Consider the following 10,952-nt stretch of genomic DNA (forward strand, 5'->3'; position numbering starts at 1 on the left):
TGTTTCTTTCGTCTACGACCACACCACAGGGAACGTACCGGTTCTCGTCCGATCACCGAAGTCAAGTCCTGTTGGGCGGCGTCAGTACCTGGCTGGGTGACCACCTGGGAATACGCCGTGTTGTAGACTTTTGGACCCATTTTGGGACTGGACTCTTCAGAGAAGATTTCCATACGCCTCCACATCATTGATCCCTCTGTTTTCAAAATGTTGTCTTTTTTTTTTTGGAATTATTTTTCCAGCAAGTTGACAGCATATTAGAAGATTTTCTTGTTTGATTACAGCACTGCAACACTGAGCAGCACACTGGAGGCAATCTCTTGAATGTGGCTTTGATGACTGACCATTGGAGAATCGCCCTTTTGTGATTTGAAGTCTTAGCTGGCTTTGGAATCTCTGGGTTAAGTAGCCGAGACGTAATTGGAAATTCATCACAACAGCAATTAAAGGCCTTCCTTCTAAGAGACTTAAAAGAGAGTCCAAGCAATTGGGCAAGGTTTGAGTTGTTTCTTTCGTCTACGACCACACCACAGGGAACGTACCGGTTCTCGTCCGATCACCGAAGTCAAGTCCTGTTGGGCGGCGTCAGTACCTGGCTGGGTGACCACCTGGGAATACGCCGTGTTGTAGACTTTTGGACCCATTTTGGGACTGGACTCTTCAGAGAAGATTTCCATACGCCTCCACATCATTGATCCCTCTGTTTTCAAAATGTTGTCTTTTTTTTTTTGGAATTATTTTTCCAGCAAGTTGACAGCATATTAGAAGATTTTCTTGTTTGATTACAGCACTGCAACACTGAGCAGCACACTGGAGGCAATCTCTTGAATGTGGCTTTGATGACTGACCATTGGAGAATCGCCCTTTTGTGATTTGAAGTCTTAGCTGGCTTTGGAATCTCTGGGTTAAGTAGCCGAGACGTAATTGGAAATTCATCACAACAGCAATTAAAGGCCTTCCTTCTAAGAGACTTAAAAGAGAGTCCAAGCAATTGGGCAAGGTTTGAGTTGTTTCTTTCGTCTACGACCACACCACAGGGAACGTACCGGTTCTCGTCCGATCACCGAAGTCAAGTCCTGTTGGGCGGCGTCAGTACCTGGCTGGGTGACCACCTGGGAATACGCCGTGTTGTAGACTTTTGGACCCATTTTGGGACTGGACTCTTCAGAGAAGATTTCCATACGCCTCCACATCATTGATCCCTCTGTTTTCAAAATGTTGTCTTTTTTTTTTTTGAATTATTTTTCCAGCAAGTTGACAGCATATTAGAAGATTTTCTTGTTTGATTACAGCACTGCAACACTGAGCAGCACACTGGAGGCAATCTCTTGAATGTGGCTTTGATGACTGACCATTGGAGAATCGCCCTTTTGTGATTTGAAGTCTTAGCTGGCTTTGGAATCTCTGGGTTAAGTAGCCGAGACGTAATTGGAAATTCATCACAACAGCAATTAAAGGCCTTCCTTCTAAGAGACTTAAAAGAGAGTCCAAGCAATTGGGCAAGGTTTGAGTTGTTTCTTTCGTCTACGACCACACCACAGGGAACGTACCGGTTCTCGTCCGATCACCGAAGTCAAGTCCTGTTGGGCGGCGTCAGTACCTGGCTGGGTGACCACCTGGGAATACGCCGTGTTGTAGACTTTTGGACCCATTTTGGGACTGGACTCTTCAGAGAAGATTTCCATACGCCTCCACATCATTGATCCCTCTGTTTTCAAAATGTTGTCTTTTTTTTTTTGGAATTATTTTTCCAGCAAGTTGACAGCATATTAGAAGATTTTCTTGTTTGATTACAGCACTGCAACACTGAGCAGCACACTGGAGGCAATCTCTTGAATGTGGCTTTGATGACTGACCATTGGAGAATCGCCCTTTTGTGATTTGAAGTCTTAGCTGGCTTTGGAATCTCTGGGTTAAGTAGCCGAGACGTAATTGGAAATTCATCACAACAGCAATTAAAGGCCTTCCTTCTAAGAGACTTAAAAGAGAGTCCAAGCAATTGGGCAAGGTTTGAGTTGTTTCTTTCGTCTACGACCACACCACAGGGAACGTACCGGTTCTCGTCCGATCACCGAAGTCAAGTCCTGTTGGGCGGCGTCAGTACCTGGCTGGGTGACCACCTGGGAATACGCCGTGTTGTAGACTTTTGGACCCATTTTGGGACTGGACTCTTCAGAGAAGATTTCCATACGCCTCCACATCATTGATCCCTCTGTTTTCAAAATGTTGTCTTTTTTTTTTTGGAATTATTTTTCCAGCAAGTTGACAGCATATTAGAAGATTTTCTTGTTTGATTACAGCACTGCAACACTGAGCAGCACACTGGAGGCAATCTCTTGAATGTGGCTTTGATGACTGACCATTGGAGAATCGCCCTTTTGTGATTTGAAGTCTTAGCTGGCTTTGGAATCTCTGGGTTAAGTAGCCGAGACGTAATTGGAAATTCATCACAACAGCAATTAAAGGCCTTCCTTCTAAGAGACTTAAAAGAGAGTCCAAGCAATTGGGCAAGGTTTGAGTTGTTTCTTTCGTCTACGACCACACCACAGGGAACGTACCGGTTCTCGTCCGATCACCGAAGTCAAGTCCTGTTGGGCGGCGTCAGTACCTGGCTGGGTGACCACCTGGGAATACGCCGTGTTGTAGACTTTTGGACCCATTTTGGGACTGGACTCTTCAGAGAAGATTTCCATACGCCTCCACATCATTGATCCCTCTGTTTTCAAAATGTTGTCTTTTTTTTTTTGGAATTATTTTTCCAGCAAGTTGACAGCATATTAGAAGATTTTCTTGTTTGATTACAGCACTGCAACACTGAGCAGCACACTGGAGGCAATCTCTTGAATGTGGCTTTGATGACTGACCATTGGAGAATCGCCCTTTTGTGATTTGAAGTCTTAGCTGGCTTTGGAATCTCTGGGTTAAGTAGCCGAGACGTAATTGGAAATTCATCACAACAGCAATTAAAGGCCTTCCTTCTAAGAGACTTAAAAGAGAGTCCAAGCAATTGGGCAAGGTTTGAGTTGTTTCTTTCGTCTACGACCACACCACAGGGAACGTACCGGTTCTCGTCCGATCACCGAAGTCAAGTCCTGTTGGGCGGCGTCAGTACCTGGCTGGGTGACCACCTGGGAATACGCCGTGTTGTAGACTTTTGGACCCATTTTGGGACTGGACTCTTCAGAGAAGATTTCCATATGCCTCCACATCATTGATCCCTCTGTTTTCAAAATGTTGTCTTTTTTTTTTTGAATTATTTTTCCAGCAAGTTGACAGCATATTAGAAGATTTTCTTGTTTGATTACAGCACTGCAACACTGAGCAGCACACTGGAGGCAATCTCTTGAATGTGGCTTTGATGACTGACCATTGGAGAATCGCCCTTTTGTGATTTGAAGTCTTAGCTGGCTTTGGAATCTCTGGGTTAAGTAGCCGAGACGTAATTGGAAATTCATCACAACAGCAATTAAAGGCCTTCCTTCTAAGAGACTTAAAAGAGAGTCCAAGCAATTGGGCAAGGTTTGAGTTGTTTCTTTCGTCTACGACCACACCACAGGGAACGTACCGGTTCTCGTCCGATCACCGAAGTCAAGTCCTGTTGGGCGGCGTCAGTACCTGGCTGGGTGACCACCTGGGAATACGCCGTGTTGTAGACTTTTGGACCCATTTTGGGACTGGACTCTTCAGAGAAGATTTCCATACGCCTCCACATCATTGATCCCTCTGTTTTCAAAATGTTGTCTTTTTTTTTTTGGAATTATTTTTCCAGCAAGTTGACAGCATATTAGAAGATTTTCTTGTTTGATTACAGCACTGCAACACTGAGCAGCACACTGGAGGCAATCTCTTGAATGTGGCTTTGATGACTGACCATTGGAGAATCGCCCTTTTGTGATTTGAAGTCTTAGCTGGCTTTGGAATCTCTGGGTTAAGTAGCCGAGACGTAATTGGAAATTCATCACAACAGCAATTAAAGGCCTTCCTTCTAAGAGACTTAAAAGAGAGTCCAAGCAATTGGGCAAGGTTTGAGTTGTTTCTTTCGTCTACGACCACACCACAGGGAACGTACCGGTTCTCGTCCGATCACCGAAGTCAAGTCCTGTTGGGCGGCGTCAGTACCTGGCTGGGTGACCACCTGGGAATACGCCGTGTTGTAGACTTTTGGACCCATTTTGGGACTGGACTCTTCAGAGAAGATTTCCATACGCCTCCACATCATTGATCCCTCTGTTTTCAAAATGTTGTCTTTTTTTTTTTGGAATTATTTTTCCAGCAAGTTGACAGCATATTAGAAGATTTTCTTGTTTGATTACAGCACTGCAACACTGAGCAGCACACTGGAGGCAATCTCTTGAATGTGGCTTTGATGACTGACCATTGGAGAATCGCCCTTTTGTGATTTGAAGTCTTAGCTGGCTTTGGAATCTCTGGGTTAAGTAGCCGAGACGTAATTGGAAATTCATCACAACAGCAATTAAAGGCCTTCCTTCTAAGAGACTTAAAAGAGAGTCCAAGCAATTGGGCAAGGTTTGAGTTGTTTCTTTCGTCTACGACCACACCACAGGGAACGTACCGGTTCTCGTCCGATCACCGAAGTCAAGTCCTGTTGGGCGGCGTCAGTACCTGGCTGGGTGACCACCTGGGAATACGCCGTGTTGTAGACTTTTGGACCCATTTTGGGACTGGACTCTTCAGAGAAGATTTCCATACGCCTCCACATCATTGATCCCTCTGTTTTCAAAATGTTGTCTTTTTTTTTTTGGAATTATTTTTCCAGCAAGTTGACAGCATATTAGAAGATTTTCTTGTTTGATTACAGCACTGCAACACTGAGCAGCACACTGGAGGCAATCTCTTGAATGTGGCTTTGATGACTGACCATTGGAGAATCGCCCTTTTGTGATTTGAAGTCTTAGCTGGCTTTGGAATCTCTGGGTTAAGTAGCCGAGACGTAATTGGAAATTCATCACAACAGCAATTAAAGGCCTTCCTTCTAAGAGACTTAAAAGAGAGTCCAAGCAATTGGGCAAGGTTTGAGTTGTTTCTTTCGTCTACGACCACACCACAGGGAACGTACCGGTTCTCGTCCGATCACCGAAGTCAAGTCCTGTTGGGCGGCGTCAGTACCTGGCTGGGTGACCACCTGGGAATACGCCGTGTTGTAGACTTTTGGACCCATTTTGGGACTGGACTCTTCAGAGAAGATTTCCATACGCCTCCACATCATTGATCCCTCTGTTTTCAAAATGTTGTCTTTTTTTTTTTGGAATTATTTTTCCAGCAAGTTGACAGCATATTAGAAGATTTTCTTGTTTGATTACAGCACTGCAACACTGAGCAGCACACTGGAGGCAATCTCTTGAATGTGGCTTTGATGACTGACCATTGGAGAATCGCCCTTTTGTGATTTGAAGTCTTAGCTGGCTTTGGAATCTCTGGGTTAAGTAGCCGAGACGTAATTGGAAATTCATCACAACAGCAATTAAAGGCCTTCCTTCTAAGAGACTTAAAAGAGAGTCCAAGCAATTGGGCAAGGTTTGAGTTGTTTCTTTCGTCTACGACCACACCACAGGGAACGTACCGGTTCTCGTCCGATCACCGAAGTCAAGTCCTGTTGGGCGGCGTCAGTACCTGGCTGGGTGACCACCTGGGAATACGCCGTGTTGTAGACTTTTGGACCCATTTTGGGACTGGACTCTTCAGAGAAGATTTCCATACGCCTCCACATCATTGATCCCTCTGTTTTCAAAATGTTGTCTTTTTTTTTTTGGAATTATTTTTCCAGCAAGTTGACAGCATATTAGAAGATTTTCTTGTTTGATTACAGCACTGCAACACTGAGCAGCACACTGGAGGCAATCTCTTGAATGTGGCTTTGATGACTGACCATTGGAGAATCGCCCTTTTGTGATTTGAAGTCTTAGCTGGCTTTGGAATCTCTGGGTTAAGTAGCCGAGACGTAATTGGAAATTCATCACAACAGCAATTAAAGGCCTTCCTTCTAAGAGACTTAAAAGAGAGTCCAAGCAATTGGGCAAGGTTTGAGTTGTTTCTTTCGTCTACGACCACACCACAGGGAACGTACCGGTTCTCGTCCGATCACCGAAGTCAAGTCCTGTTGGGCGGCGTCAGTACCTGGCTGGGTGACCACCTGGGAATACGCCGTGTTGTAGACTTTTGGACCCATTTTGGGACTGGACTCTTCAGAGAAGATTTCCATACGCCTCCACATCATTGATCCCTCTGTTTTCAAAATGTTGTCTTTTTTTTTTTGGAATTATTTTTCCAGCAAGTTGACAGCATATTAGAAGATTTTCTTGTTTGATTACAGCACTGCAACACTGAGCAGCACACTGGAGGCAATCTCTTGAATGTGGCTTTGATGACTGACCATTGGAGAATCGCCCTTTTGTGATTTGAAGTCTTAGCTGGCTTTGGAATCTCTGGGTTAAGTAGCCGAGACGTAATTGGAAATTCATCACAACAGCAATTAAAGGCCTTCCTTCTAAGAGACTTAAAAGAGAGTCCAAGCAATTGGGCAAGGTTTGAGTTGTTTCTTTCGTCTACGACCACACCACAGGGAACGTACCGGTTCTCGTCCGATCACCGAAGTCAAGTCCTGTTGGGCGGCGTCAGTACCTGGCTGGGTGACCACCTGGGAATACGCCGTGTTGTAGACTTTTGGACCCATTTTGGGACTGGACTCTTCAGAGAAGATTTCCATACGCCTCCACATCATTGATCCCTCTGTTTTCAAAATGTTGTCTTTTTTTTTTTGGAATTATTTTTCCAGCAAGTTGACAGCATATTAGAAGATTTTCTTGTTTGATTACAGCACTGCAACACTGAGCAGCACACTGGAGGCAATCTCTTGAATGTGGCTTTGATGACTGACCATTGGAGAATCGCCCTTTTGGTGATTTGAAGTCTTAGCTGGCTTTGGAATCTCTGGGTTAAGTAGCCGAGACGTAATTGGAAATTCATCACAACAGCAATTAAAGGCCTTCCTTCTAAGAGACTTAAAAGAGAGTCCAAGCAATTGGGCAAGGTTTGAGTTGTTTCTTTCGTCTACGACCACACCACAGGGAACGTACCGGTTCTCGTCCGATCACCGAAGTCAAGTCCTGTTGGGCGGCGTCAGTACCTGGCTGGGTGACCACCTGGGAATACGCCGTGTTGTAGACTTTTGGACCCATTTTGGGACTGGACTCTTCAGAGAAGATTTCCATACGCCTCCACATCATTGATCCCTCTGTTTTCAAAATGTTGTCTTTTTTTTTTTGGAATTATTTTTCCAGCAAGTTGACAGCATATTAGAAGATTTTCTTGTTTGATTACAGCACTGCAACACTGAGCAGCACACTGGAGGCAATCTCTTGAATGTGGCTTTGATGACTGACCATTGGAGAATCGCCCTTTTGTGATTTGAAGTCTTAGCTGGCTTTGGAATCTCTGGGTTAAGTAGCCGAGACGTAATTGGAAATTCATCACAACAGCAATTAAAGGCCTTCCTTCTAAGAGACTTAAAAGAGAGTCCAAGCAATTGGGCAAGGTTTGAGTTGTTTCTTTCGTCTACGACCACACCACAGGGAACGTACCGGTTCTCGTCCGATCACCGAAGTCAAGTCCTGTTGGGCGGCGTCAGTACCTGGCTGGGTGACCACCTGGGAATACGCCGTGTTGTAGACTTTTGGACCCATTTTGGGACTGGACTCTTCAGAGAAGATTTCCATACGCCTCCACATCATTGATCCCTCTGTTTTCAAAATGTTGTCTTTTTTTTTTTGGAATTATTTTTCCAGCAAGTTGACAGCATATTAGAAGATTTTCTTGTTTGATTACAGCACTGCAACACTGAGCAGCACACTGGAGGCAATCTCTTGAATGTGGCTTTGATGACTGACCATTGGAGAATCGCCCTTTTGTGATTTGAAGTCTTAGCTGGCTTTGGAATCTCTGGGTTAAGTAGCCGAGACGTAATTGGAAATTCATCACAACAGCAATTAAAGGCCTTCCTTCTAAGAGACTTAAAAGAGAGTCCAAGCAATTGGGCAAGGTTTGAGTTGTTTCTTTCGTCTACGACCACACCACAGGGAACGTACCGGTTCTCGTCCGATCACCGAAGTCAAGTCCTGTTGGGCGGCGTCAGTACCTGGCTGGGTGACCACCTGGGAATACGCCGTGTTGTAGACTTTTGGACCCATTTTGGGACTGGACTCTTCAGAGAAGATTTCCATACGCCTCCACATCATTGATCCCTCTGTTTTCAAAATGTTGTCTTTTTTTTTTTGGAATTATTTTTCCAGCAAGTTGACAGCATATTAGAAGATTTTCTTGTTTGATTACAGCACTGCAACACTGAGCAGCACACTGGAGGCAATCTCTTGAATGTGGCTTTGATGACTGACCATTGGAGAATCGCCCTTTTGTGATTTGAAGTCTTAGCTGGCTTTGGAATCTCTGGGTTAAGTAGCCGAGACGTAATTGGAAATTCATCACAACAGCAATTAAAGGCCTTCCTTCTAAGAGACTTAAAAGAGAGTCCAAGCAATTGGGCAAGGTTTGAGTTGTTTCTTTCGTCTACGACCACACCACAGGGAACGTACCGGTTCTCGTCCGATCACCGAAGTCAAGTCCTGTTGGGCGGCGTCAGTACCTGGCTGGGTGACCACCTGGGAATACGCCGTGTTGTAGACTTTTGGACCCATTTTGGGACTGGACTCTTCAGAGAAGATTTCCATACGCCTCCACATCATTGATCCCTCTGTTTTCAAAATGTTGTCTTTTTTTTTTTGGAATTATTTTTCCAGCAAGTTGACAGCATATTAGAAGATTTTCTTGTTTGATTACAGCACTGCAACACTGAGCAGCACACTGGAGGCAATCTCTTGAATGTGGCTTTGATGACTGACCATTGGAGAATCGCCCTTTTGTGATTTGAAGTCTTAGCTGGCTTTGGAATCTCTGGGTTAAGTAGCCGAGACGTAATTGGAAATTCATCACAACAGCAATTAAAGGCCTTCCTTCTAAGAGACTTAAAAGAGAGTCCAAGCAATTGGGCAAGGTTTGAGTTGTTTCTTTCGTCTACGACCACACCACAGGGAACGTACCGGTTCTCGTCCGATCACCGAAGTCAAGTCCTGTTGGGCGGCGTCAGTACCTGGCTGGGTGACCACCTGGGAATACGCCGTGTTGTAGACTTTTGGACCCATTTTGGGACTGGACTCTTCAGAGAAGATTTCCATACGCCTCCACATCATTGATCCCTCTGTTTTCAAAATGTTGTCTTTTTTTTTTTGGAATTATTTTTCCAGCAAGTTGACAGCATATTAGAAGATTTTCTTGTTTGATTACAGCACTGCAACACTGAGCAGCACACTGGAGGCAATCTCTTGAATGTGGCTTTGATGACTGACCATTGGAGAATCGCCCTTTTGTGATTTGAAGTCTTAGCTGGCTTTGGAATCTCTGGGTTAAGTAGCCGAGACGTAATTGGAAATTCATCACAACAGCAATTAAAGGCCTTCCTTCTAAGAGACTTAAAAGAGAGTCCAAGCAATTGGGCAAGGTTTGAGTTGTTTCTTTCGTCTACGACCACACCACAGGGAACGTACCGGTTCTCGTCCGATCACCGAAGTCAAGTCCTGTTGGGCGGCGTCAGTACCTGGCTGGGTGACCACCTGGGAATACGCCGTGTTGTAGACTTTTGGACCCATTTTGGGACTGGACTCTTCAGAGAAGATTTCCATACGCTCCACATCATTGATCCCTCTGTTTTCAAAATGTTGTCTTTTTTTTTTTTGGAATTATTTTTCCAGCAAGTTGACAGCATATTAGAAGATTTTCTTGTTTGATTACAGCACTGCAACACTGAGCAGCACACTGGAGGCAATCTCTTGAATGTGGCTTTGATGACTGACCATTGGAGAATCGCCCTTTTGTGATTTGAAGTCTTAGCTGGCTTTGGAATCTCTGGGTTAAGTAGCGAGACGTAATTGGAAATTCATCACAACAGCAATTAAAGGCCTTCCTTCTAAGAGACTTAAAAGAGAGTCCAAGCAATTGGGCAAGGTTTGAGTTGTTTCTTTCGTCTACGACCACACCACAGGGAACGTACCGGTTCTCGTCCGATCACCGAAGTCAAGTCTGTTGGGCGGCGTCAGTACCTGGCTGGGTGACCACCTGGGAATACGCCGTGTTGTAGACTTTTGGACCCATTTTGGGACTGGACTCTTCAGAGAGATTTCCATACGCCTCCACATCATTGATCCCTCTGTTTTCAAAATGTTGTCTTTTTTTTTTTGGAATTATTTTTCCAGCAAGTTGACAGCATATTAGAAGATTTTCTTGTTTGATTACAGCACTGCAACACTGAGCAGCACACTGGAGGCAATCTCTTGAATGTGGCTTTGATGACTGACCATTGGAGAATCGCCCTTTTGTGTGATTTGAAGTCTTAGCTGGCTTTGGAATCTCTGGGTTAAGTAGCCGAGACGTAATTGGAAATTCATCACAACAGCAATTAAAGGCCTTCCTTCTAAGAGACTTAAAAGAGAGTCCAAGCAATTGGGCAAGGTTTGAGTTGTTTCTTTCGTCTACGACCACACCACAGGGAACGTACCGGTTCTCGTCCGATCACCGAAGTCAAGTCCTGTTGGGCGGCGTCAGTACCTGGCTGGGTGACCACCTGGGAATACGCCGTGTTGTAGACTTTTGGACCCATTTTGGGACTGGACTCTTCAGAGAAGATTTCCATACGCCTCCACATCATTGATCCCTCTGTTTTCAAAATGTTGTCTTTTTTTTTTTGGAATTATTTTTCCAGCAAGTTGACAGCATATTAGAAGATTTTCTTGTTTGATTACAGCACTGCAACACTGAGCAGCACACTGGAGGCAATCTCTTGAATGTGGCTTTGATGACTGACCATTGGAGAATCGCCCTTTTGTGAT

General features: G+C 44.6%; 21 non-coding genes and 1 pseudogene across 21 annotated transcripts; all 22 read left to right on the forward strand.

Annotated features, from left to right (window-relative positions):
* The first annotated feature begins 10 nt into the window (after nt 1-10).
* On the forward strand, nt 11-129 carry LOC145472650 (5S ribosomal RNA). The gene has a single exon (XR_014043941.1). It is a non-coding gene; the product is annotated as a 5S ribosomal RNA (ribosomal RNA).
* Nucleotides 130-514: 385 nt separating this feature from the next.
* LOC145472661 (5S ribosomal RNA) lies at nt 515-633 on the forward strand. Its single transcript, XR_014043952.1, has one exon. It is a non-coding gene; the product is annotated as a 5S ribosomal RNA (ribosomal RNA).
* A 385-nt stretch (nt 634-1,018) lies between these two features.
* On the forward strand, nt 1,019-1,137 carry LOC145472670 (5S ribosomal RNA). Its single transcript, XR_014043959.1, has one exon. It is a non-coding gene; the product is annotated as a 5S ribosomal RNA (ribosomal RNA).
* Nucleotides 1,138-1,522: 385 nt separating this feature from the next.
* LOC145472671 (5S ribosomal RNA) lies at nt 1,523-1,641 on the forward strand. The gene has a single exon (XR_014043960.1). It is a non-coding gene; the product is annotated as a 5S ribosomal RNA (ribosomal RNA).
* A 385-nt stretch (nt 1,642-2,026) lies between these two features.
* Nucleotides 2,027-2,145, forward strand: LOC145472672 (5S ribosomal RNA). The gene has a single exon (XR_014043961.1). It is a non-coding gene; the product is annotated as a 5S ribosomal RNA (ribosomal RNA).
* Nucleotides 2,146-2,530: 385 nt separating this feature from the next.
* LOC145472651 (5S ribosomal RNA) lies at nt 2,531-2,649 on the forward strand. The gene has a single exon (XR_014043942.1). It is a non-coding gene; the product is annotated as a 5S ribosomal RNA (ribosomal RNA).
* Nucleotides 2,650-3,034: 385 nt separating this feature from the next.
* On the forward strand, nt 3,035-3,153 carry LOC145472652 (5S ribosomal RNA). The gene has a single exon (XR_014043943.1). It is a non-coding gene; the product is annotated as a 5S ribosomal RNA (ribosomal RNA).
* A 384-nt stretch (nt 3,154-3,537) lies between these two features.
* LOC145472653 (5S ribosomal RNA) lies at nt 3,538-3,656 on the forward strand. Its single transcript, XR_014043944.1, has one exon. It is a non-coding gene; the product is annotated as a 5S ribosomal RNA (ribosomal RNA).
* Nucleotides 3,657-4,041: 385 nt separating this feature from the next.
* LOC145472654 (5S ribosomal RNA) lies at nt 4,042-4,160 on the forward strand. Its single transcript, XR_014043945.1, has one exon. It is a non-coding gene; the product is annotated as a 5S ribosomal RNA (ribosomal RNA).
* Nucleotides 4,161-4,545: 385 nt separating this feature from the next.
* Nucleotides 4,546-4,664, forward strand: LOC145472655 (5S ribosomal RNA). Its single transcript, XR_014043946.1, has one exon. It is a non-coding gene; the product is annotated as a 5S ribosomal RNA (ribosomal RNA).
* Nucleotides 4,665-5,049: 385 nt separating this feature from the next.
* Nucleotides 5,050-5,168, forward strand: LOC145472656 (5S ribosomal RNA). The gene has a single exon (XR_014043947.1). It is a non-coding gene; the product is annotated as a 5S ribosomal RNA (ribosomal RNA).
* Nucleotides 5,169-5,553: 385 nt separating this feature from the next.
* Nucleotides 5,554-5,672, forward strand: LOC145472657 (5S ribosomal RNA). Its single transcript, XR_014043948.1, has one exon. It is a non-coding gene; the product is annotated as a 5S ribosomal RNA (ribosomal RNA).
* Nucleotides 5,673-6,057: 385 nt separating this feature from the next.
* Nucleotides 6,058-6,176, forward strand: LOC145472658 (5S ribosomal RNA). Its single transcript, XR_014043949.1, has one exon. It is a non-coding gene; the product is annotated as a 5S ribosomal RNA (ribosomal RNA).
* A 385-nt stretch (nt 6,177-6,561) lies between these two features.
* Nucleotides 6,562-6,680, forward strand: LOC145472659 (5S ribosomal RNA). Its single transcript, XR_014043950.1, has one exon. It is a non-coding gene; the product is annotated as a 5S ribosomal RNA (ribosomal RNA).
* Nucleotides 6,681-7,066: 386 nt separating this feature from the next.
* Nucleotides 7,067-7,185, forward strand: LOC145472660 (5S ribosomal RNA). Its single transcript, XR_014043951.1, has one exon. It is a non-coding gene; the product is annotated as a 5S ribosomal RNA (ribosomal RNA).
* A 385-nt stretch (nt 7,186-7,570) lies between these two features.
* LOC145472662 (5S ribosomal RNA) lies at nt 7,571-7,689 on the forward strand. The gene has a single exon (XR_014043953.1). It is a non-coding gene; the product is annotated as a 5S ribosomal RNA (ribosomal RNA).
* Nucleotides 7,690-8,074: 385 nt separating this feature from the next.
* LOC145472664 (5S ribosomal RNA) lies at nt 8,075-8,193 on the forward strand. Its single transcript, XR_014043954.1, has one exon. It is a non-coding gene; the product is annotated as a 5S ribosomal RNA (ribosomal RNA).
* A 385-nt stretch (nt 8,194-8,578) lies between these two features.
* LOC145472665 (5S ribosomal RNA) lies at nt 8,579-8,697 on the forward strand. Its single transcript, XR_014043955.1, has one exon. It is a non-coding gene; the product is annotated as a 5S ribosomal RNA (ribosomal RNA).
* Nucleotides 8,698-9,082: 385 nt separating this feature from the next.
* LOC145472666 (5S ribosomal RNA) lies at nt 9,083-9,201 on the forward strand. The gene has a single exon (XR_014043956.1). It is a non-coding gene; the product is annotated as a 5S ribosomal RNA (ribosomal RNA).
* A 385-nt stretch (nt 9,202-9,586) lies between these two features.
* On the forward strand, nt 9,587-9,705 carry LOC145472667 (5S ribosomal RNA). Its single transcript, XR_014043957.1, has one exon. It is a non-coding gene; the product is annotated as a 5S ribosomal RNA (ribosomal RNA).
* A 384-nt stretch (nt 9,706-10,089) lies between these two features.
* LOC145472669 (5S ribosomal RNA) lies at nt 10,090-10,207 on the forward strand (annotated as a pseudogene).
* Nucleotides 10,208-10,593: 386 nt separating this feature from the next.
* Nucleotides 10,594-10,712, forward strand: LOC145472668 (5S ribosomal RNA). The gene has a single exon (XR_014043958.1). It is a non-coding gene; the product is annotated as a 5S ribosomal RNA (ribosomal RNA).
* The last annotated feature ends 240 nt before the right edge of the window (nt 10,713-10,952 follow it).

This window comes from Orbicella franksi, unplaced genomic scaffold (assembly GCF_964199315.1).
Source record: "Orbicella franksi unplaced genomic scaffold, jaOrbFran1.1 SCAFFOLD_810, whole genome shotgun sequence".
Taxonomy (NCBI): Eukaryota; Metazoa; Cnidaria; class Anthozoa; order Scleractinia; family Merulinidae; genus Orbicella; species Orbicella franksi.